This window comes from Equus caballus, unplaced genomic scaffold, assembly GCF_041296265.1.
Source record: "Equus caballus isolate H_3958 breed thoroughbred unplaced genomic scaffold, TB-T2T haplotype2-0000437, whole genome shotgun sequence".
NCBI classification, from domain to species: Eukaryota; Metazoa; Chordata; class Mammalia; order Perissodactyla; family Equidae; genus Equus; species Equus caballus.
In genome coordinates this window covers 591853-616187 of record NW_027222394.1, presented here as the reverse complement: position 1 = coordinate 616187, position 24335 = coordinate 591853, and the positions used below count along the sequence as shown (strand labels likewise).

Sequence of the window (24335 nt, the reverse complement as noted above, 5' to 3'; positions counted from 1 at the left end):
ATTTAAATTGGTATAATTTCCTCTTGGAATGAAATCTGACAATTTTTACATAAGAATATTCATACCCAAACATTCATGACCCAAAGTCTTGTTTCTAAAATTTATCCTTAAGAAATAATTTAAATGGGAAATACTTCCACTCTAGTTTTATTTATCACAAGCTTAACATAGATAAATAATTAGAAACAATAAAGATATACTACAATGCAGGGTAGTTAAGTCAATTAAGGTACAACAAATGAATAGAATAAAGCAGCCACTAAAATAATAATTATAAAGTAAGCTGGGCCAAACCACAAAGGTTGGTCGGGGTTTGAAGACTGGTCAAAATGTCTTAGACTCAACTTAGGTTACTTTCATTTTGGTACCAAACTGGCAAATAGTACAACAGATGTATGCACAATCAACAACACGTAAGTGGACTTGGTCCTCGGTTCCCTCTCCGGTTCCTCCCACACTTGTGCCTGAAGTTCTGTGGTCAATGTAGAGTGAAGAATCTGCCAGGTCAGAGGAGCCCTGAACTCTGCCTTGGCGAGAGTCCACATTAGCAGTGGAGCTTCCACCCCATTTCCGAATGAGAAAAATTTTCCACTGTATTACTTTATAAGAAAACAACTCATCATTCTTTTTCCTACTATGTCATCACACCTACAGCAAGCTTGGTCATGGTCTACTTCGTGAAGATTACCTGGAAACATGGAAAAGGCCTGGAAGTTGGCAGTGCAGGAGATACCAAACTGTAAAACATTCTCTAGGATATAAGGTTGTACGGATAAGAGAAAAATGGAAACATGGAAAATAGGAGGGAAAAGGAAATCTATTGAGATGATTATTTTTACTTTTGAATTTATAGTTGTGATAACATCACTTTGACAAGATGGGAGAAACTTTAGTGACTCACAAACAACTAATCTTGGGCCTCTTCTTCCATTTCTTTTTGTTTCGCCCTAAAATTTTTCCCCTTGTAAAGGTAGGCATTAAATTTATTAGCCATTCACATGCTTCCACTGGCACTGAAAGGAAGGGAAATCTTGCCTTTGAAGTACATTACCTTCTCCATCATGCTGTTTCTTAATATTGCCCCAAAGTCCTCAAAGCACTGGTTTCCATATTTATACTCCATAGTCACTATACTGCTTCCCGTCCTACAGGGCCTGCCTTTGCCCACAGCTCCAGGGTTCCCCACGAGCAAGTGGCAATGCTTTGCCCCACAAACTGCCTGCCCGGCTGCAACTATGTTTCACACCAAGGCCGTCAACACCCGTGGTATAGAGAGAGTGGATGCTTTATACCAGAGAATGACTTGACAGTTTATATTCTCTCTCTCAGAAGTCAGAATAGGAAATATCTGAAGAGGATAGAGCCATACAGAAGTGGAAAGACTGAGAGAGAGAAGAGAGTAAGCAGAGGTCGTAAGAAGGGTCAGGTACTTGACAGTGACAGAGGAAGTGCGGAAGAGGGAGGCCAAGAGCAGCCTGCTGCCAGTCTGATGGACAGTATTCCCGACCTCCATGAGGCAGCGCTGAGCGGAAGCTGAGACTTTGCTTTCTTTCCTATTTTTTTCCCCTTACTTTTCTATGTAACTTTACCATGAAACTTCTGTTAACAGAGAAAATCAAGGGTGTCTCTGTTCCTCTCAATGTGAAAAGTTCTAACAAAATAATAGCTAAGTTCTTAGAGCACCGATCCTGATTCTGAAACTATAAAATCCCACAGGTTCTCAAAAAAGTGTATCACAATCACCATACAGCTCCATTCCTGCACCAAGATTTTTTCAAACACTGAAAATACAGTATAAAAAATTAAAGTAACTTTCCCCGTGTAGTCACTGTGGGAGGGGCTACCCTGATTCCAACTATGCTGTACTACAGTGGTCATATCTTCTGGAATTCCTTTTTGAATCATATTCAGAATCTGCTGCTTTGTCACTCAAGAAAACCAACCTTATTTTTTCACTTTCTACTTTGGGCTCTCTTCCTCTCCTTCCCTTTTCCTTTTGTTTCTTGCCATCATGAGCCAATCATATGAGGAGCTGTGTTAAGTACTGGGTGAAATGAGCGACTGAACCAAATGGAGTAGAGGTGGGGAAACAGTATAATTGAAATAATAGCAGCAAACACAGGATAATAAGTTCATTTGTGTGTTATGGCTCTAGTGCCATAAGAAATAAGATGGATGTTGCTGAAGGGGGTTGTATTGCAGCCACACTGCTCCATCATTGGTATTTCAGTTGATAGCCACTTGCTGTGATATCCTAAATGATGCCCCATATCTGGCACAATGTATACATTTGTGAAGTCACTGAGTAAATAAATGAATGAAGGAAAGGCTTAATGGCTTCAATAGAGTCTATTTTGCTGGTTACTACTAATTTACTAATTTAATAACTTTAATAATTAAAAACAATTTTTTCATAAAAATTACACTATAGTAAATGAAATTAATAATATAATTTATAATGGGACCAAAGTTATTTCTTTGGAACAGGGTTATGATTGGCCCTCATGTGACTGTGCTGTGACAAGGATCTCGTGATGGTAAGTTATACCATCCCTCTCAAGTTCCAAATCAGATACCTGAGCTTTTTCCACACTTACGGGTTCACTCTGCTGCCTGACTTCTTTTATTCCCCTGCAATACTTGGGGACCTTTCTCCAGTGAGGACACAACACCTCTATCTTCCCTCTTCCCTCCCCAGGCTTCAGAGGCCAGTTCTTAACACATCTTACAGATAACCAATGCTCAATAAATGTTTTTAAAATAAAACAATAAAAATACTTGTACAATTCCCATTAGGATCTGACACAAATTTCTCCACTATATATTGTAAGCATTAGAGAAGACGTGTATTTGTTGTCAAAAGTTTTTAAATTCTAAGAAATTTATCTCTACTTAATTTAAAAACTTACTGCCTGTGGCAGTATGGGAAAGACACATTTCCTTACCATACGCATTGTGAAATCCATCTGTATCATCTCAAGCTTTAAGAATTTCAAGCCACACCAGAACTCTGATTTAATTTTCTTTCCACCGCAAGAGTGCCTGCACAGTATCCGTCACTCATGTTTATTTGCAGGTGCATGGGAATGAATGTGGCTGATTTATTGCTGTAGGCTATCTTGATGCAAACAATGGTATAATTTGTTTCTTGGATTCTTTTCAATCCATTCTACAGCTGCCTTCCATCAAGTGTGAGTTCTATAGCTTCTTTATGAAAGCTGTGCTCCCAACAGAAATGTCCTTGAGTAGCTGTAAATCTTCACGTGATGAAATTGACTAATATTTGTATAAAGTTTTACCATACACAAAACACCTTAATATACATTGACACATTTAATTCTCATAATAATCCAAAGCAATAGCATCGTTATTCCCATTCTGCATACGAGACAAGTCTTTGTAAATTACAGCGACTTTCCTAAGATTATGTAGCAGCGGTAACATTGAAACCCAGACTTCTCTGTTTCCTTCTCCTTCAACATAATCATCCTAGCAGTTCATATGTATATGAAAACTTCCTTTTCTTGAGGCTTCTTACTTTTTATGGAATTTAAATGGAAAAAGCACTGAGATGAAAACTCTGCTTGAAATCTCCCCTAAGTCAGTGTTGTTCTTTAAAGTCAGTAGTAAAGTCAGTCAGTAAAATTCTAACCAAAATGAGTAGAATAAAACGCTTCCCAAAGAGCATTAGGAATTAAAACAAGCAGCATCTTGGCCTCTGTGTCTTTATATTCTCTTTTGACTCAGTATCCATTTTGCCCCAAAGCACAAAACAATAATTAGAAAAGAAAGGATACTTATATGAGCTGGAAGTTAAAATATCATGTAACAATCTCGATAACTAGATAATTCATTTGAGCGCAGTGGTGCCAAAAGTATGAATGGATGACAAAGAGAACAGTCATTCTGATGCAATAAGATGGCAGTGTTAAGCAGTCTTTAAATAATACATGTTCTAAAACACAGAGTTACATCATGAGTTTGATACAGTCACCTCAGTAAGGAATTAAACATGAAAAAATGTTTCCTCTGAAGTTGCTTAGAAGATGAAAATACATATGGAATGTCTTACTGATTACTTAAAAAAGAAATTGTGCCATTAGTTATTGATGTTAGAATTTTATAAATGATGAGGAGATAGAAAGTCATTATCATAAAAGTATAAACTGTAAGGCAGTTTCACATTATCTCAAATTTCTGCTAAAGTGAAAATGTAATAGCTTCACAAATTAAGCATTTTCACTACAAACTGCCTTTTTTCTCACCTCCTGATTTATACAGAAACTTCTGAAACACCTTACTGGTTATCAGCAATGAAACAAAACTATGAAACAGACAAGATGTGTCTCAGTCCTTCCAAATCAAAGATGGTTTCTCTTTGGGTGAATGTATAGCTTTACAGGTCCATTAAAATCTACTCCAACCTTCCGTCTACTCTATTCCTGGTACTGAGCAAAGCAAATTATGTCACACCTACCATGGCACTCCTCTTCCTAGAAACAGCCCTGGCTTCACATGGGTGGGGGGCTGGGGAGGAGAGGCCCCTGCATGGTCTGCCTCCTCCTCCAGCCTTACCTAGTACCTCCTCCACCTCACTCACTACCATCACCCTGTGTCTCAGAGGCCAGCGCAGTGGCAGGCACACAGCTGGGGCCCAATAAAGATTTGTTAAATGAATCATTTTTACCATTTGACAATGTAACAATAAAACATTGCCTCACAATTTTGAAATTTGTTTATTTCCAAAACAATTTTATGTAAGGAGACAATGAATTAGTAATGTAATGAGTCCTTTATTCTTTGTATGAATTTTTATATATTTTGAAAGTTTACAGTAGGTAAACTTACATATATTTTAACTCCAAGTAATTACTGCTTTTGTTAATTATTTCAACAAATAAACGTCTTGTATTCTAGGCACAAGAATAAGCATTAGAGAAGATGAATTTAAATATTCATTTATCCTATCATTCAACAATCATTTACTACAAGCTAAGTGTCACTTAAAATTGTTAGATACACAGCCAAAATCTATTGGCAGGTGAGATGGGAGTTTTTATATTTCCCAACACACACACACACACACACACACAAGCACTATAGAAGAGATATTAGTGGAAATCTGTGGTTTTTTTCTTTAGAAAGAGAGAAAACGGTCTTGTAGCAATGGAGAAAAGTGGATGGGTGGCTTGTGTAGGACCCTGACATAGCCTGAAGGAGGGGACTTGACACATTTGCCTGTATTGGTAGAGCTGTCTAGAAGAGCAGCTCTAAAGCCTGGTAATGAGGAATATTCTGAGCAAGTGAATAAGCAATGGGCAATCTTAGATTATGGATGTCTCGTGAATATATGAACTGGGAACTACTCAAGGTCTGGGCTCTCTCTTGGATCCTAAATGGACTTGTACACTGTGGGTTTACGGTAACCACCGTCATGAAACTATGCCTAGAAATAAGGCCAACGTATTAGGAGATAGAGAGTCTTAGAGGAAAAGCACATATTCTACAACTTAAGAAAGGCTTGCTATACTTTTATTATGAAGTAAAGGGCAGTCTCCTATTGAGAATATTTTGTGTTTATCTTGGGTAGAAGTTTTCCCAAAAGGGTCCCTGGGGCTGATAGTATGTCTCAAAGTTCTATCCCATAAGGAAAAGGGGGGGTCCCCAAGCGTCTGAAATGCACATTCTAAGCAGACACTAGCATATACAGAACACAAAATTCAGAGATGGGTCTTCAGGGACTGTTAGATCAGTCTGGCTGCCCTAACCACAAGAGAGAAAACTCAGAGTCAGAAAATTTTAGGAGTTGGGGAAACTTCAGACACAGAATATTAAATCTGGGCTCAACCTTGGTGAGTAAATCATTCTTTGTGTTTCTGTACCCTGTGTGGAGCGTGGGAGATAGCTCAAGGGGTTAAATACTTTATCTAAATCCTCTCTCCTGTAACAGGTACAAAGACTATTTTCCCTGGAAGAAAGTGCTGATCAAATTTAAGATTTCAGCAAATGGCCTACTTTGAGCTCTTTTTTTGTCCCATTTGCCTTTGTTCTTGGTGTAGTGCCCATAAGAGCTTCAACATTTTTATATGAATCAAATCATAGTCACAATTAAGTTTTCTGTAAATGTTTTTTTCCTTAAAAAAATTAAAATTGGAGCCCTGTAATGTAGTAAAACAATGTACGCAACCTAGATGTTAAGGTAAGCCTCTGATCCACGTATCAGAAGTGACTCAACTGGTTGAAAGCGACAGAGGAAGTGGAGATGGAGTTGGGTATATGGCCAGTTTGTACAGAGGTTAACGGCACAAGCTTTGTAGTGGAACAGACTTTGGTTTGAATTCTGGCTTAACTGCTTACTAGCTTCCACTAATGACCTTAAGCTAGTTATTTAACCTACCTGAGGTTCACTATCTTCATTTAAAAATGCTTAGCATGGGGGCCGGCCCAGTGGTGCAGCAGTTAAGTGTGCACGTTCCACTTTGGCGGCCTGGGGTTCACCGGTTTGAATTCTGGGTGTGGACATGGCACCAGTTGGCAAGCCATGCTGTGGCAGGCGTCCGACATATAAAATAGAGGAAGATGGGCATGGATGTTAGCTCAGGGCCAGTCTTCCTCAGCAAAAAGAGGAGGATTGGCAGATGTTAGCTCAGGGCTAGTCTTGCTGAAAAATTAAAAAAATGCTTAGCATGAAATTATAATTACAAAAACAACAGCAGTTATTGTTGCTATTAATAAAAATGCATGTATTCTGAAGGCCTGGGCCCCAAAGACAAAAAGGAATATTTTTTCTTCTATAAAGTTCTATACATTACAACATTCCCTTGTAGATATGATCTGTTTCCTAAAGGAGAAGGAAATAACATCATCTGGGTTCCTAGGACATTATTTTTTCCTTCAGCTCATTTTATTTATTTATCCCAGTCACAATCTTTTTGTTAATTATTTTGTAACATTTTGGTATACTTCCTTGGCTTTCTCTTTAGTCCTTATTGAAACAAGTTTTCTCTTCATGCAATCATGAATAAACTTATTCTTATTTCTATTCAGTAATGTAAACACTGTCTTTTAAAACATTATGATAGGGGCTGGCCCCATGGCCGAGTGGTTAAGGTCATGTACTCTGCTTCAGCAGCCCAGGGTTTCGCTGGTTTGGATCCTGGGCGCGGACATGGCACCACTCATCAAGCCATGCTGAGGGGGCATCCCACATGCCACAACTAGAAGGACCCACAACTAAAAATATACAACTATGTACTGGGAGGCTTTGGGGAGAAAAAGGAAAAATAAAATCTTTAAAAAAAAACCCAAAACATGATACATTTTAGGATGAAAATGAATAAATAGCAAGAGACAAGAGAAGGTGGCCTGTGAATAAATAAATAAATGATGATGCAAAGTTAATGGAAACACTCAGGAGCCTCAGCTTATGATTCCTCATAATCTAAAAATCCAAAGGGCAAATACACACGTTTATTGATGATAAACTGCTATTTGTTAGACATGAACCCTTCCAGGGAGGAGGGGTATTATCATTTACTAAATGCACAGTTCAAGTTTTACTGGTACTAAGATAATACATGTGATGCCGTTAATTCCATCATAGAAATGTGACCCAAGTATGAGAATGTATCCTAAGAACAATTACATAGTAATAAAAATAATACTCTGGTTTTTTTTTTGGTAAAGATTGGCACCTGAGCTAACAAGTGTTGCCGATCTTCATTTTTTTTTCCTGCTTTTTTCTCCCCAAATCCCCCCAGCACATAGTTGTGTATTTCTAGTTGTAGGTCCTTCTAGGTGTGGCATGTGGGACGCCGCTTCAACGTGGCCTGACGAGTGGTGCCATGTCCGCGCCCAGAATCTGAACCAGTGAAACCCTGGGCCGCGGGAAGTGCAGCGCGCGAACTTAACCACTTGGCCACGGGGCTGACCCCAAATAATACTCTATTAAACATACTTGCTGCTGTATATATACAAAAAGTATTCCACTTCTAGGAGATTTATGCACATTGAAATGACTAATCATGACTCTCTACATGTGCAAAAGAATTAGGAACCATCTAAAACTTCCCTAAAAATACTCGAACTTGCCTGTTTAGGTCTCTAGTGATATAATCCTGCTTATATCTTTGATAAGCACAATTAATAGAATGCTGACTCTATTAGAAAGTAGCTCAACGCTCAAAGCTGCCCTGCACCCTCAATTTCCAAACTCCAACCACTTATCCACATGGATCCCATCATCATGAAATAAAGATTTTGGTGTACTTAGAGTTATTTTCCCATACATATTTAACAATCTAGTTTTTGTGTGTGTGTGCAAATAAAATTAGGTTCATATTATAGTTGTCGTACAGCCTGTGTTAATTTGTTAAAATTTATCATACAAAGAGTTTTAGAAAATATTTATGTACACTTTAAAGAACAATAAGATAATCACCGATTTACTCACCAACCAGGTTAAGAATGACGTCATTATCAGACTTTAGAAGCTGTCTCTGGGCCACTTCCTGATTGTATCCCCTCCCTTGGCCCCACAGATAATCACCATCGTTAATTTTGTGTTAATTATGCCCTTGTCTTTCTCTATTATGATACTATTTATACACGTACTCCTAAAAAATCAGTAGCTTGATTGTGCCTGATTTTGAATTTAATATAATGGAATATTGTACGCTTTCTTTTCTGACTTGCTTCATTCTTTAATGTGCTTTTGGGATTCATTCACAGTGATGCCTTAGCTGAAGTTCATTTTCAGCTGAAAAAGGTATATACTTTGTATATACTTGTATGAATATACCAGTTTAGCCATTCGTTTCCAGTTTCTAAAAATTACGTATAATGCTGCTATGAACAAATTTTTAACATGTCTCCTGGTGCATGTATAGAAGAGATCCTCTATTAAATATAGGGAAGTGGAAGTGTTGGATGGTAGGTATGTGCAGTCAGCTTTACAGACAACACAAACTGTGTCCTAAGTAGCGGTACCAATTTAGATTCTCAGCACCAGGGGGCGGGAGAGGAGTGTGCACTGCAGCCTAGCCAGTTTTTCTTTTTTAAATATCTGCTAATCTGGTAGATAAAGATGGTACTCTATTATAGTTTAAATTGGCACTTTCTTGATTAAGAGTGTGAGCCCCTTTTTCATATATTTATCGGCCATTTGAGTATCTGCTTTTATGTGAGACGTATATAATTAAAAGTTTTCTAGCAGCCACATTAAAAAAGTGAAAGGAAACAAATGAAATCAATTTTAGTTATGTATTTCAATTTAACTGAAAATATTTTGATTTCAACATGTTTTCAATATAAAAATTCTTAAGAAGATATTGTACGTTCTTTTTTTTTTGGTACTAAGTCTTTGAAATATGGTGTGTATTTTACATTTACAGTACATCTCAATTGAGACAAGCCACATTTCAAGTGCTCAAAGCCACAGTGGCTTGTGGCTATCCTACTGGGCAGCGCAATTTAGATACTAAGCCTTTGCCAGGTAGATTTACTCTAAATATCTTCTATCAGTGTGGGGCTTCTTTTTTAACTTCTTTATCTTTTCATGAATCAAAATTATGAAATTTAACTTGTCAAATATATTTATAATTTCCTTTATGGTCTGCATTTTCTTTAACTGGTTTAAAAAAACCCTTCACTTTCCTTGGGTCATAAAGATATACAACTATATTGTCTATTAAAAGTTTTGCAGTTGGCAAATAACATGGTTATGTATGTAGAAAATCCAAAGGAATCAACAACAAAAAAAGCTACTAAAATAAATGAATTTAGCAAGGTTGCCTTTTTTGAGATCAGTATATGAAAATATATTGCATTTCTACATACTAAAACAAACCACCGGAAATTAAGAAAAATTCCATTAACAAATAGCAACAAAAATATAAAATATTTAGGAATAAATTTGACAGAAGATGTGCAAGATCTGTACACTAAAAACTACAAAACAGTGCAGAGAAATATTAGACTAACTAATGCAGAGATATACCGTGTTTATGGGTTTATTGCTAAAGATATCAATTTTTCCCAAATTGATCTGTAGAGTCAACACAAACCCAATTAAAATCCCAGTAGACTTTTTGTAATTGACAAGCTAATTCTAAAATTCATAGGGAATTGTAAGGACCTAAATAGCCAAGACAACTTTGCCTCCGTCTTAGCATCCCATTGGGGGTTCGTGTACAGTCCTTAGAGATGACTGCTGCATGTACATCCCCTCAGAACCTTTCTGATGTGAAGCCAACCAAACTATCTTCTGCGTGGACTAGCTGGTCCTGACTTCTGGGATGGACTCTGCCGTGGGTGGAGGGGGCTGGGGCTGCTGCTTCTGGATATTCCTGACAGAAACCCAGTCTTGGCTCTGAACAATCCTCCAAAGGTTGTTCATTCACCTGCTCTGCCTCTTGGTAGGAATCCCTCTCATTAAATGTATCCCCCTTAGCCACAGGTGATCCCTTCCAAGACCCCCAGTGGATGCCTGAAACCGTGGATAGTACCGAACCCTGTATATACTGTTTCTTCCTGTAAATGCATACCTATGATAAAGTTTAATTTATAAATTAGGCACAGAAAGAGGTTAACAACAATAACTAATAATAAAATAGAACAGTTATAACAATATACTGGTAATAGAAGTTACTGTAGATCTTAGCAACCTCAGCATATGATTCTTTTTCTTTCCTTATTAAGTTGAGAACTTTCACCTTTTCACTTAGAGGAAGCACTTTATGGCTTCTCTTTGGCATATCCGAATTGCCGGCATCACCACTCTTGCGTTTTGGGACCATTATGAAGTAAAATAAGGGTTACTTGAACACAAGCACTGTGATACCACGACAGTCGTTCTGATAACCAAGACAACTACTAAGTGGCTATCATGCAGGCAGTGTACACAGAATGGATAGGCTAGACAAAGGGATGATTCATGTCCTGGACAGGATGGAGCAGGGTGGTGTGAGATTTTATCACGTTACTCAGAACAGCACACGCTTTAAAACTTATGAATTGTTTATTTCTAGAATTTTCCATTTAACATTTTTGGATCACAGTTGATTGCAGGTAACTGAAACCATGGAAACTGAAACCATTTTGGACCACAGTTGATCACAGGTAACTGAAACCATGGATGAGGGGGGGGACTACTGTAATTTCTTAGGGTCATTCAGCTAAGCAGCAACATACTTTCAAAACAAATGATCTCAGAACATTATCTCAGAACAGAAGCAAAGAGAAACTTTAACCCTAAAATCGACCCCCATTCTAATAACTTTCCTTTTATCTCAATGGGCCCATTCAGGTTGGCAGGTATAGGACTCTTGTGTGCTTTGTTCAAGAGGAGGGACTGTGGAGAACCGTAAACATTTTCTGCTCTGAACTTACACCTACTCCCTTGTTCTCTGGTACTGAGAAACTAACCCACTCCCTCTAAATTCCTCCTTTGAGCCAACAACTCCTAGAAAAGGAGGTAATGGCCTGCAACAGCCAAACTGCAAGGAAAAAACTCATTTCTGCAAGATTGCAACACCTGTCTGACCAACACCCACCAACCCTGCAGCTGGCGCTTGGCCACTTTTGTCTCTTTTCCTCTGTAAAATCCTCTCTTCATTTTCAGAGAGAGACTTCCTTTGAGTATGCTCTCTGTTGCAACTACTTGAACAAAGTAGCTTTTCTGTTGCATTGTGAGATTCAGAGAACTTTTGAGCAACTGACAGAATTTTACTCTCATTCTTGAAAGATATTTTCTCTGGGTATAGAATTATAAATTGATGTGTATTTTCTCTCAGCATATTGAGGATATAATTCAATTCTCTTCTGGATTCTGTTGAGAAATAAGCTGTAGGTCTAATTGCTCTTGCCTTGAAGATGATTTCTTCTTCCACCCTTTTAAACTGCTTCTATGATTTTCTCCTTCTCTTTGTTGTTACGCAATTTCACACCAATGTGTTTAGGGTGGATATCGTCTTTCTTATACTGCTTGGGACGCTTAGGGCTTCTTAAAGCTGTGGATTCAAATATTCTAGAATATTTTCAGTTATCAGATCTTCAAATACTGCCTCTTCCCCATTCCCTCTATTTTCTCCTTATAGAGCTCTGATTTGAAGTATATCAAACTTCTTATCCTAACCTCTCTTATATCCTGATCTCTCATATTCTTTGTCTTTGTGTTTCTTTAGACTTTGTTCAGGATAACATGCTCATATCTGTCCTCCAGTACATTAACTGTAAGTCAAACCTGCTGATAAATCTATAGAACTAAATTGTAAACTTAATTTATCATATATTTCTTTTCTAGAATTTGATAATTATTTAAAAAATCTGCTACTCCTTGCTTGTATTTTCAAAATCCTCTTTTATTATTAAAATATATCAACCACGGTTATTCTATATTTGTCTAACAAACCCCACACCTGAAATCTCTGCAGGGCCATTACTGATATCTTGTGTTTTATTGACTTGATTTTTGTTCATGGTGCCCTAGTACCTTTGTATTTTTTGTGATTTGGACTGTGAACTGCTCGTTTTCCTGGAATTTTAGACACCTGGGGGCTGATGTAGAACTGGAACCACTTTAGAAAAAGTCTTCAGCTGGAGATTTCTACAGACACAGGTGGCATGAATTCAGGCTGAAGCCCATGTAAGGGCTGACTTCTGGTTTTAAATTCCTGGGGTAGGGCATTTCCCCTCTGTCCATGCAAGGGTTGTGAAAGGAAAGTTTCCTTGTTGTCCTTTTTTGCACTGGAACATTTTTTTCTTTAATAACAGCTTTACTGAAATATAATTCTCATGCCATAAAATTCATCATTTTAAAGTATATAATTCAGTGATTTTTAGTACATTCACAGAGTTGTGCAACCACTACCACTATCTAATTTTAGAACATTTTCATCACTCCAAAAAGAAACTCCATCCCCGTTAGCAGTCACTTCCCAGTCCTTCCTTCCCCTAGCCCCTGACAACCACTAATCCACTTTCTGCATCTATGGATTTGCTTATTACAGACACTTTATAGAAATGGAATCATATTGTATGTGGCCTTTTAAAAGTGGCTTCTTTCACTTAAGATAATATTTAAAGGTTATATATGGCCACTTTCATATTTCATTCACTCTCACAATTCAGGGTATAGCCCTTGACGTCCTAACTTTACCTGAGTGTGACCTTGTGATTAAGTTTTGGCCATTAGAATGTGAGCAGAAATAAGGTATTTCACTTCTAGGTCATTTTCTTAAAGGAAAGCTGCTTGCCTTCTTTTTCCTTTTTCCCCATTTCCATAGTCTGGCCCAAGGTCTTGGTGATGGTGAGTCGGCTGAAACTACGTAAAGAGTATAGTCTTCAAATTAACAGAGAAAGAGAGTGGAGACCTAGCTCCCTGATCATCTTCTGGTGCACAGCCACAGGGTTAGTACCTCTGAAATACTGAAATTTATTGAAATTAACTTCTCTGTTGAGGTTGGTCTTTCAGTTATAACAGTTTAGCCTGTGTGCTAATGTAATGAGAACACAGTGTCATTTATTTTGTCATTTGCCTACTGATTATTATTCCAATATTTTTAATAATACTATTGCTGCCATGAACATATATATCTTCGACTTCCTCTCCAATTATCTCCTTATAACACAATTCTAGAAGTAGGGTTGCTCATTACCTATAATGTGTGGACATTATTAAGCCTCTTGACACATGTCTACAAATTTCCATTTAGAAAGATGTCTTGTTTTACTCTCAACATCAGTGCAGAAGAGTGCTTTGTTTGCTCACTTAAAAAAACTTAAAAGATAATAACCTAAAAAGTGCTATTTGGTAACCTGCCTAGGGTAAATAATAGTAAGTAATGAATAGTGAAAACTATTCATTTTATTATTTGTATAAGTTCTGATGCTAACAAAACAACAACACACATCTCTTCTAGTGACTTAAATAAGCATCCCTAAGCCTTTCAACTGGGAAACAATGGTTAAAATTGTATTATGTTTGCAATATAATTATCTTTAAATACATTGAAAATGCTAACATTTTCAGCATACACTGAACTTATTTTGGATTTCTGACTTGCATTTCCTGAGCTATATTTATAATGTTATTTTCCCATTTCAGCTCAATATTTTCTCATTTATATTGTGGTTCTGTAGCAGAAAATGTTTTTCTCTTTTCATAAGCAACAGCAATTGTGAAAAATATTGTATGTGGTGATTCGACACAAAACGAGGAGCTAATCCAATAACCCATCTCTTCTAAAGTAGCTAAATATTTCAGTGGGTTTCACAAAGATGATGAAGACAACCGCAACCCTAATTTTTGTTGTCTCATGTTGGTAGCTTTTATTCTGTAAGAATGATAAATACCATCAGATAATCTAATCATAGTCCAAGATACAAGTGTGCTTTAAAATAGAAGTTAATGAATACATGTTATAGGCCAGTTACAGTAAACACAGATATACACAAACACTGAAAACCAGTCATGAGTCAACCTACACATCCCATCCGTATGAATATAAAAGCTATCGTTTTCATTAAAATCTACCTCAAACATGATTTTTATTCAGAGCTGTGGGAGGCAGCCTGCAGGATGTCCCTCAGTGATCCCACCTCATGGTACTCATGCCCTTGTGTAGCTCCCACTGAATAACCTATGTAACTATTATTGTGGAATGATGGAGCATGACTTCTGAAGCTAGTTAATAAAAGATATTAGGACTTCTGCCTGCCTCTCCCACATCACTCGCTCTGGAAACCAGCTGCCATGTCATGAGGACACTCAAGCAGCTTAATAGGGAGCTCCACAGGAAGAGAAAATACAGCCTGACTGACAACCAGCATTGACTGGCCAGCTGCAGTCAAGCCTTCAAATGACAGCAATCTCTGAGTGACACTGAACCAGAACACCTCAGCTAAGTTGTTTCTGGATTCCTGATCCATAGAAACTGTATGGCACAATAAGTGTTTATTGTTTGAAGCTGCAAAGGTTTAGGGTTATTTGTTACATAACCTGAAGAAGAAACTGAAAACAAAAGGTGACACCTTGATAGTAAATTAAAATCTATATTCCCAAGCAACTTTTGATTCATCAAAAATTTATAACATCCCTATCATATATAAGAAGAGTCCTTTAACTTCTAACTGTAAAGCTGGTGCTTCTCTCCTGCGTAGACCCTCCAGCCTTCTGTGTTCAGCCTCCTAGCAAGGCACATACATACACCTCCCAGGACCCCCCACCCCAGGCTAGCGCGAAGGCAGAGGAGAGACTCACGAGATACATCAGCTCCATTCTGGGCTTTCCTGAGCTCTCAGTACATTTCCCATAACACCTCTGTATAACCATAAAAACCTCTCATACTCCTATAGCGCTAAATGAAGCTTAAAATACTTTATAAATGGTCCCCAAAATAAATCAGGGTAATGAAACAAAGGTACTGCCTGTCTTCAAATTATATGCAATCGCACCATCCCTACTCCCTATTCCCACCTCAGGAAAGGCACAACCACCTGGAGAATTGCAATGATGTTTTTAAATTTCAAAATTAACTTTAATTTCAAAATTCAAGAAAATTAACGTTCTTTAATTTTGAACATTAGCACCCCCACGGTATACTTTTATAGGGACTGATCCAGAGTCATCTCTAAAATTACAGTAAAAATAAGCTTCACTTCCACTGCCGCTGGCAGAGTAAACCAAACAAAGGAAACAAGTATGACAGCTCAAAAAAAATCTGAAGTTTAGCTAGCAGCTGGGTCAAAAAGATTGGAAAAATCAAGGCTACAAATTGGTCTGTACAACTAATAGCAATTCAAAAGGTGGAAGATGCATCTCAGTGAAATGCAGCAACTGAGTGATTTTAAAGTAAGGCCTATTATACAAAAACATGCTCAGAGACCAAGACAGATAATATCTTCACAGCACTCAAGTCTGACAACTGAGGCGGGTTGGTTGAATCATGAGTTCACATGACTCAGAAAGAAACTTGGTAGAACTTTCAGCTCATTGGTCCAGAGAGAATCAAATTTATAACAGCATAATTTGTAAACTGTCAGAATCCTTAGAGTATGAATTTGTTCCCAATCTGCAGTGGAGCAGCTGATACATACAAAATACATAATGAAGATTGATGCCCAGCTTTTTCTGTGGTTCCATGAAAAACAGATCCTTGCTGAGAAAACTTATATACAGTATTTATTGTAATATTTAGTTGGACCTATTCCAATCTTCTTAGGACATGACAAAAATCAGGGCAACTCTAAAACTGCCATTGAGCTTCCCTACCCAGGCATCCATCTTCAAATCCTTGGCATTTTTGCAGAAAGGTAGTTGGTACTGACATGCTTTGAATGAAATTTGTAAACAGAAGAAATATTCGTGGCTAAAATCTCTTCTGGGAATGGTATAAATTGGAATGCAAAGTATGCTGAGTAAGATTTCGCAGGGCTATTTCCAAGGGGGGCAGGCTTGGAAGAACTGGGGCTGCCGTGGGTAGCAGAGTCAGAAACAAACAGAGAAGCTCCCCCAGAGATGATGACAATCTACTTGAGAGGGCCAACTTGGTGGCCTAGCCTAATTTCCCCTGGCACAAAGATAAGATTCAAAATTGGTAATAGTCCATTTTAAGATTATTTAAAAGGCAGCTGAATAAAAAGATTACTAGAGCAGAAAAATTCACCAAAGTTACCAGTGCTGGGAGCAAGAGGATTTAATTGGGAGTCAGCTGACTTATTTTCTTGTCCCAGCTCAGCCATTAATTAATTGGTCTTGTAAGCTTTAGCAAATCATTTAAAATGTCTGGGATTTGGTTTCCTCATCTATATAATGAGAGGACAGGACAAGAATCTAGGACTTACTAGTTTGTACAAAATCAATATTGTGTTGAGGAAGATTCTCAGGCTGCTTGGAAACCCATTAGGAAAGGAGATGGTAATCAATTAGTAATGTCTGCCAGGACAAGGTGTGGTGGAAGAATGGCTGGAGATGTGCACAGCCATTAGACTCAATCATCTTTAAGGGCACTTACAACTAGAACATTCTATCATTTATTCATTGAACACAACTAGCCAGAAGACCCATTGATAGGTTATTTCAACAAAACTACACCTTTAGGAAATATAAAGAGCTGAGTAACAAACAGAAAGAAAATTCTTTATTGTTAAAGCCTGTTAATTCAAAGAGGTAACAATGACTGTATCAAAGTAATGGATGTTCAATTAAAAAAAGAAAAACAATTTAAAAAAATGGTAAGTACTAGGTTACACAGATAAAACTCCAAGATCATGATCAGAAGATGGCTTTGCATTTCACAGGCCTGAGGCAATATTAACTGTCACAGGTATAAGAGCTGTCATAGGTATAATAGCAAGTACTTCATTAAAGCCGCTATACTTGGCCAGTTACATCATTGTAAAATTCTAAACAGCTAGAGCAGCATTTTAAAACTGATGTAAGCTTTACACTGTAAATTTCAAAAGAAAATGCAATAAGAAATAGAGCGGGCAATGGACTGCCACATTTTTAATCAGTAGCATTGCCGCTGTTATTAATCTATTTCTCAAGTGCTACCACTTAACAAAAGCTTAGTTAAAAATGTAGATTAATCAAACAACAAATCAGAAATGATTTAAAGTAATTTTAGGCCAGAGAATTTACACATTCATAAAAAATACTTTAAAGTACTTTTTGATGAAGTTGTAAAAAATAGAAGTATAGGGAAACCACACGGAAATGAATTCAAATGCATTTCTTTATGAGACTTAGCACTAAGTTATCTGACCACAGTGGATGGCCTGTCCTTGGATCAAGGGTATGTGAAACCTAGTGGCAAGAGAATATGTTAATGATAAATATCAATATCACTGACTTTTTCAAGGTAATAAAACCTGCTTAAGTCCATATGATAGTTTGAGCTTTACTTGAACACTGAGAATAAAATAAAATTGGTATTCAAAAAAATAAGCAAAATCTGTCTTCATAAATTCTTGGAAACCTAGATTACGCTAATATATTTTTTCTAATAAACATCACCAAATATCATTTTGTAATAGAATGAACAAACTATAAACATTTAAGGTCTTTTTTTTCTTTTGGTCCCAGAATCCATCTTTAAGCATCTGAATGGGAAGAATATTTTTCTTACTTCCAAGCTAATCTTTTAAAACTCTGATTTTGGGTTTACTTTTAAATCTATTAAATACATATGTTGTTTGAGATTTTCTGGCTCTAGGGATAGTGTTAAGTTATTCTGACATATCTTTGGCCTTAAAATAGGTTGCTATTTGTAACACTGGAAATAATGGACTAAATTATTTACCCATTGAAACAAAATATTTTTTGAGCCAGGTACCATTCTAGGTGCTAGAGCAGTGAACAATACAGAAGTTTCTGTCCGCACAGTTTATATTCTAGCAGTTGAAGATAGCTAGTAAATAAGGAAGCAAATAAATAATTTCAGGTAGTGGTAGTTGACATGAAGAAAAAAATCCCAGAGTGATAAGACAGAGAAAAATTAAGTGGAATCAGGCATTTGACTAGCTAGTCAGGGAAAGGAGAGCCAGCTTCATGAGGATGTGACACGTATGACTGCACAGAACCCCACACTTAGAAGAGCTGACACATGGTTTAATGCTCTGCTGTCACTTCCTGAAACTTTTAATAAGAGGCCTTGCACGTTCCTTTTACACTGAGCCCTATGTAGCCAGGTCTTGCAGAGTACCATTGTTTTTTTTTTTAAACATTTTATTCAAGCACCCAGTAAACATCAAACCTCCAGTGCTCCCCCACCCTCTGTGAATTCTTCTCATGTAGACATGGGTCTACCGGAAGGAACTTGTGTCTGCTGACGGCTCCAATGGTGAAGAATGAAGACACAGTGGCCTCAAAGGTACAGAGAGTCTTGTATCTGACATCCTTAAAACCAAGACACAGGGTATTTTACTTCCAAAGTGAAGAGTGCATGTTCCGCCCTAGCTGTCAATCCAGAAAGTATGCACTACAGAAGGATCCATGTGGACTCGGCACAGTTCTTCTCATACACGAGCTCCCTTGACTGAGGGGGGAGTCTAACTACAAAAAGTGCCATTTTCAAAGCACTCATTTAAAGCATTATTATTATTATTTCAAAGCATTATTTAAAGTGTGTGAGGATGAAAAGCAGAACCCTGCAACTTATCTTAAAAGAAAGCGCAAGTTCCAGGAGTTTTTGTTGTCTGACTAACAGAACACGCAAATTCAGGCAGTGAGGTCCTCAAGGAATGACATGCATCTTTCCCTGTTGTCTGCCCTGTGGTCCTGTATCTCCTAAGCACTTATTATATTTCCTTTAAAGATATAAGACACTTACTTTGCTTACAAATGCAATCCAAGTGTGAATAAATAAATGTATTATCTCTTAACACCCCCCTTCCATGTTCCTTTAAATAGAAAAATGTGCTAAATGTCCCTTCATATCCTGTTGGGCGACAGCTGTCTCACCTATGGTTTTAAAAACAGACTGTAACTCGATCTTCTGAAATCCTTTCTTGAACTGCAGCTCATTCTGTTGAAGAAGTCCTGGGAAAGAAGTCCTATTGATATTGTTGGTAGTCTCCAAAAGGTGAGGACGGTAATTGGGCTGAAGGCAACTGGGAGGGGTTTTCAGCAAACTGAGGACCACTGGGAAATTGTGCAGAGGCAAATCTTGTCAACAAGATACCAGCTCCTTCAGTTAAAGCTAGGAGAATGCCACCCATCGTGGCTGACCCGACCATGGCCACTGGTCCATTTCTCCTGGCCAGGATGGCTCCTGTTAAGGCACCACTTGTGATGGAGTTCCAGGGGGTCTTCCTTCCCTCTGACCTGAACCATACTGGAGTCAATCATGGAAAGCTCCCCAAACTGCAAAGCTCCCTCCCAGCTGCGGAGCCCTGGTTTTAGCAGCTGTCAAACTCGTGTGCAGTCTGTGGTTTACTCCCACTGGAGAATTGCGAAAGCCTTTGATTGCTTGAAAGATACCGCCACCTATAGTACCTATCGTAAAGCCCCCCCCCCTCCCCCCACAGTCATCCACAATTTGCCAGGGGCATGGCTCCCATGCATACTCCTCCATCTTGGCTCCGGCAGCCGAGAAGTAAGGTCTGAATGACAAAAAGGGGCTAGATCTATGCGACAACAGTGGAAGGACATTCTTTGAGAGGGAACAGCGATATTCTGTTGCTGCAAAACAGCAGGGTTTCTCAATCTTGACATATTTGAGAAACAGAAAGAAGACTAAGTGGATTGATGCATGGAAGTAAGAGAAATGCAGTGGTAGCAGATGAGGCCAGAGAAGTACTTAAGGACCAGTTCATATAGTCTTGTAGGAGACTGGATTTTTATGTACGCACAAGGATAGTGTACCTGATGATAAGGTGTATGAAAAGAAAAATCCACCCACTGGCAGAGAGACACGAGAAAACGTGTCTGTTTTGGCGTAAACTGAGGTTGAAACACTATATAGTATGTGCTTGTGTGTGTGTATGTCTTGTGAATATATATACACACATATCTATATACTATATATATTTAACTATCTTGAGCATTTATATCCATAGGCCAAATATCATATCCGATTGAGGTTTCTTAGCATACGATGAATAATCTAGGAATGTCCAATTAGAGGCACTAACACAAAAATATGTCCTAGGACAGTTAACCTAGTAGAAGGGCAACTCAACCAGAGTGGAGTTAACCAAGATCATTACATATGAAAAGAGGCCTCACTGTCGTTATCTTCCATGGGCCCCCTGGGATACTAGGAAGACAGAAATTTCTAAATTTATTTGTAATAACGTTTGGAAAAGAGGAGGAATGTACAGCCACCCCACGGGCCCCCACCTAAAGTACAGGGCACAGGGCAACCACTCTAGGTGCCCTTTTACGGGACCAGCCTGCAGGCTGGTGACAGTCCTGCAGTATCTAACAGAAGCAAATGCAAAAAAATCTCTGGAACGACAAGCTCTTAACTCAGGCTATACAGGGCTGCCACAGATAAAACTGTGCTGAAAATGAACTTACGTTACAATTACACAGAACACATAAGGAAACAGTCTACTGTGATCAATTGCCAGTAGATGATAACAGCAGACAACAACAAATAGAATCAGAGTTGCAAAAACTTTAGACTGTCAAACTATCACCTAGAAGCAAAAAATTAAGCATGATTCAATGATTTAAATGAGATATCTAAAATACGCAAAAATAAAACACTATAAAAATATTCAGATTTGAAAAAGAATCAAATATAACATCAAAAAAATATATATAGTCATAGAAAAAAACCCTTCATAGATGTACTAATCAGCAGATTAGACCTCGTGAAGAAACTTAGAGAACTGGAGGAAGGATCCGAGAAAATTCCCCGAACATGACACTAAGAAAGATGACGTAAGAGACAGAGAGGGCAGAGGTCAACAGGCCCGTCACTGGAATGCCAGAAAGACAGAAGCCGGAGAGCTTGAGGAGGGACAATATTAGAAGACACAGTGTCTGGGAGTTTTTCATAACTGATGAAAAACAACACTCTCCATATTTAGAAAGAACATTTATTCCTTAGCAGGATAAATAAAATTAAATTTGCATCAAGGGATGTCACTGTGAAACTACGGAATCCTAAAGAAAAGGACCAGAGCTTAAAGCATCCAAAGACAGCAGAGACCACTTCAAAAGGAAAGAACCCCCCTGGTGGCAGACCGTTCAGAAGACCCTGGAATAATACTTTGAAAGTACGGGGACAAAACAAGCGTCAGTCTAGATTTCTATGTCTAGGTTACCATGATTTAAGAGTGACAGAAAAATAAAGTAATTTTTCAGATAAAGCTTGGGAGACTCTACTACGAATACTCTTGCAGAAAAGCTTCTAAGGATACAGAATATGTATATTTCTTCTTACATATTCGTATATCTATGAACATGAGCTCAGAAAATAGAAAAAGATGAAACAAGAAATCATGAACAAAAAACTAGTGTGAATGTGCATAAATGTAAACAAGCTGTGACTTGAAGAGACAGCTGGTTAGAATGGTGGGAAAAAACACCATATATGCTCTTGAGAAGACACATAAACATATGGATGCAGACAGTTGCAATATTTATGAAGAAAAAAGATATAACAAATATTAACAAAAAGAAAACTGGTGAAACTACACAATAATAGGCATAATGGATTTTAAGGCAAAGATAGTTATTAAGGATTAAGGGTACTTAATAATAAAGGGTTCATTTCATCACAAAAATATAATAGTTCTAATCTTGTAAATGCCTGATTGAATATACTTCAAGCTATAGAAGGCAACACTGCAGGATGTCAAAGAAAAACTGACAACTTCATAATCATAATGATAGAGTTTAACATTCATTCTCAGAAACTGTTAGATTAATAATAATAATAATCTGTCAAAATCAATTTATTTACCAAACTAATGTAACGCTTATTAAATAGCTTTAGTATTCCCCGATTCCTCTGCTCTTAGCTTATTCTGCCACTTGTGGTAATGCAAGATAAAATAAAGGTGATACAGATTGGGTAATTAACTAATTTACCCAAGAAATATTTACTACAGGACCTCGAGGCTCCAGGCACTGTTCTAGTCTATGGTGTCACAGCACTAACAGAAAAGGTCACTGCTCTCCTGGAGCTTACATTCTAGATGGGCACACAGAAAACTAACAGATAACCATATAAAACGTTAAATGTGTATATTTAGACATTAAATGTCAACATAGTAATATAAATACTAAAAAGAAAATTAAAGCAGAGTGAGTAGTGCAGGAGTTGGGTGCATAGTTTGTTACCTTACAGGGCTCTCAACTAAGCACCCAATGCTCAGGAGATGAGGGAGCAGAGAAGCAAGAGGGTGCTCCCTGCAGGACTCTGAAGGGACAGCTGTCCAGGCAGGTAGGAAAGCCAAAGAGGGAAGCCTGCTCCACCTCTGCAAGAACAGCCAGAACTGAGGCTGCAGTGGAGGGAGCGAGGGAGACAGCGTTGGGAGGGCAGCTCAGAGAGGTGTGTGTCGGGGTGCTCAGAGGGTGCAGCACTTTCTAGGGTGCGGTTTTTATTCTAAGTGACGTGGGAAGCCATTGCAGAGTGAATGGAAGAGCAGTGTGATCTGGCTTCCAGTTTTAAAGGGTCACTGTGGCTGTTCTGTGAAGAACACGGTGGTGGGGAGGGTGCGGGGGCCAGGGCTGAAGCAGGGAGCCGGGCAGGAGGCTTCCGTAGTAATCCAGGGGCAAGACAACAGTGGCCAAGACCAGGGCATAAGCAGGAGAAGGGACAGGAGGAGAGGGATTCTGGGTCTATCGTGAAGATGGATAAAGGATGAGTCTTTCCAGGCAGCAGCAGCCACCCATGTTATACTCTCTCAGATTCTTAATGCCTCGGATTTTCTTTTCAGCGTCTCCACTCCCATAGGCTATTGGGTCTGAAACAACTGTATTTAAAAACTGATCAACTGCAACATGCTTTTAAAATAAAAGCTTTGAAGAAGTTGTAAATACCGCTGAGAGCTCTCTTTGAAAATCCATTCCACATAAATAACCTGCTCATTAAAAGGCAAAGGGAGTGAAGGGCGTTGGGGGGTGGCACCTCCTCAGTAACTCAGGCACCGAGGAAACTGGATCTGAGCGGGCAAGTCAGAGGCAAGGTCTTAGACAAATGGCAGAGAAAGAGGAGTTTCCTGGCCCTTTCTCCACTGTTTGCTGAACGGAAAAAGGAAAGATAGCTGAATGGTTGTTTTGGAGACACAGGCAGACAGCAGAAAGCTGTGCACAGAATCTGCCTAGTTCCACAGGTAACTGGACAAACCAGCAAGAGACAATTAAAGTCTAGTGTGTTCATTAAACACTTGCCTCAGTAATAGCAGCTTTCCTGCAATTTTTACAGCCTTCTTTCTGATGCTGACTGCTGTATGAGAAAGCTTACAGTGACAAAATCTTAGCTACGGCAGAAGAGAGGATTTAAAAATCACAAAACCAATCAGTAGAAGAATGTATAATACAGTTTCACAAGGGCTCCTGAGAATGAGATTTCACGAACTAGAAATTAAGAAAAAGACTGCTGACAAATTTACATTTCAGAATTGACTCGTCTGATCTTGCCTGGAACCTCTGAAGCTGAAAAATTAGACCAAAAGCTCTCAGTCTGCTTGCAAAGGGAATGAAGAACCAAACCTTTGCCCAACAAATTGTAAGGCACTCTTAAGGTGAATATCTAACTGATGGGCGGTGCCCGAGGAATCGCCCTTTTCCACGACAAAATGGTGTTCTGTCCCTTTCTCCTAAATGCTACTGGATGCATTTTCCCCTGGACTCTAATTAGAAGCTACACAGGATG

General features: G+C 38.3%; 1 pseudogene; it reads right to left on the bottom strand.

The window, feature by feature from the left end:
* Positions 1-19432: 19432 nt before the first annotated feature.
* LOC138922971 (mitochondrial import inner membrane translocase subunit Tim17-A pseudogene) lies at positions 19433-20277 on the bottom strand (annotated as a pseudogene).
* Positions 20278-24335: the final 4058 nt, after the last annotated feature.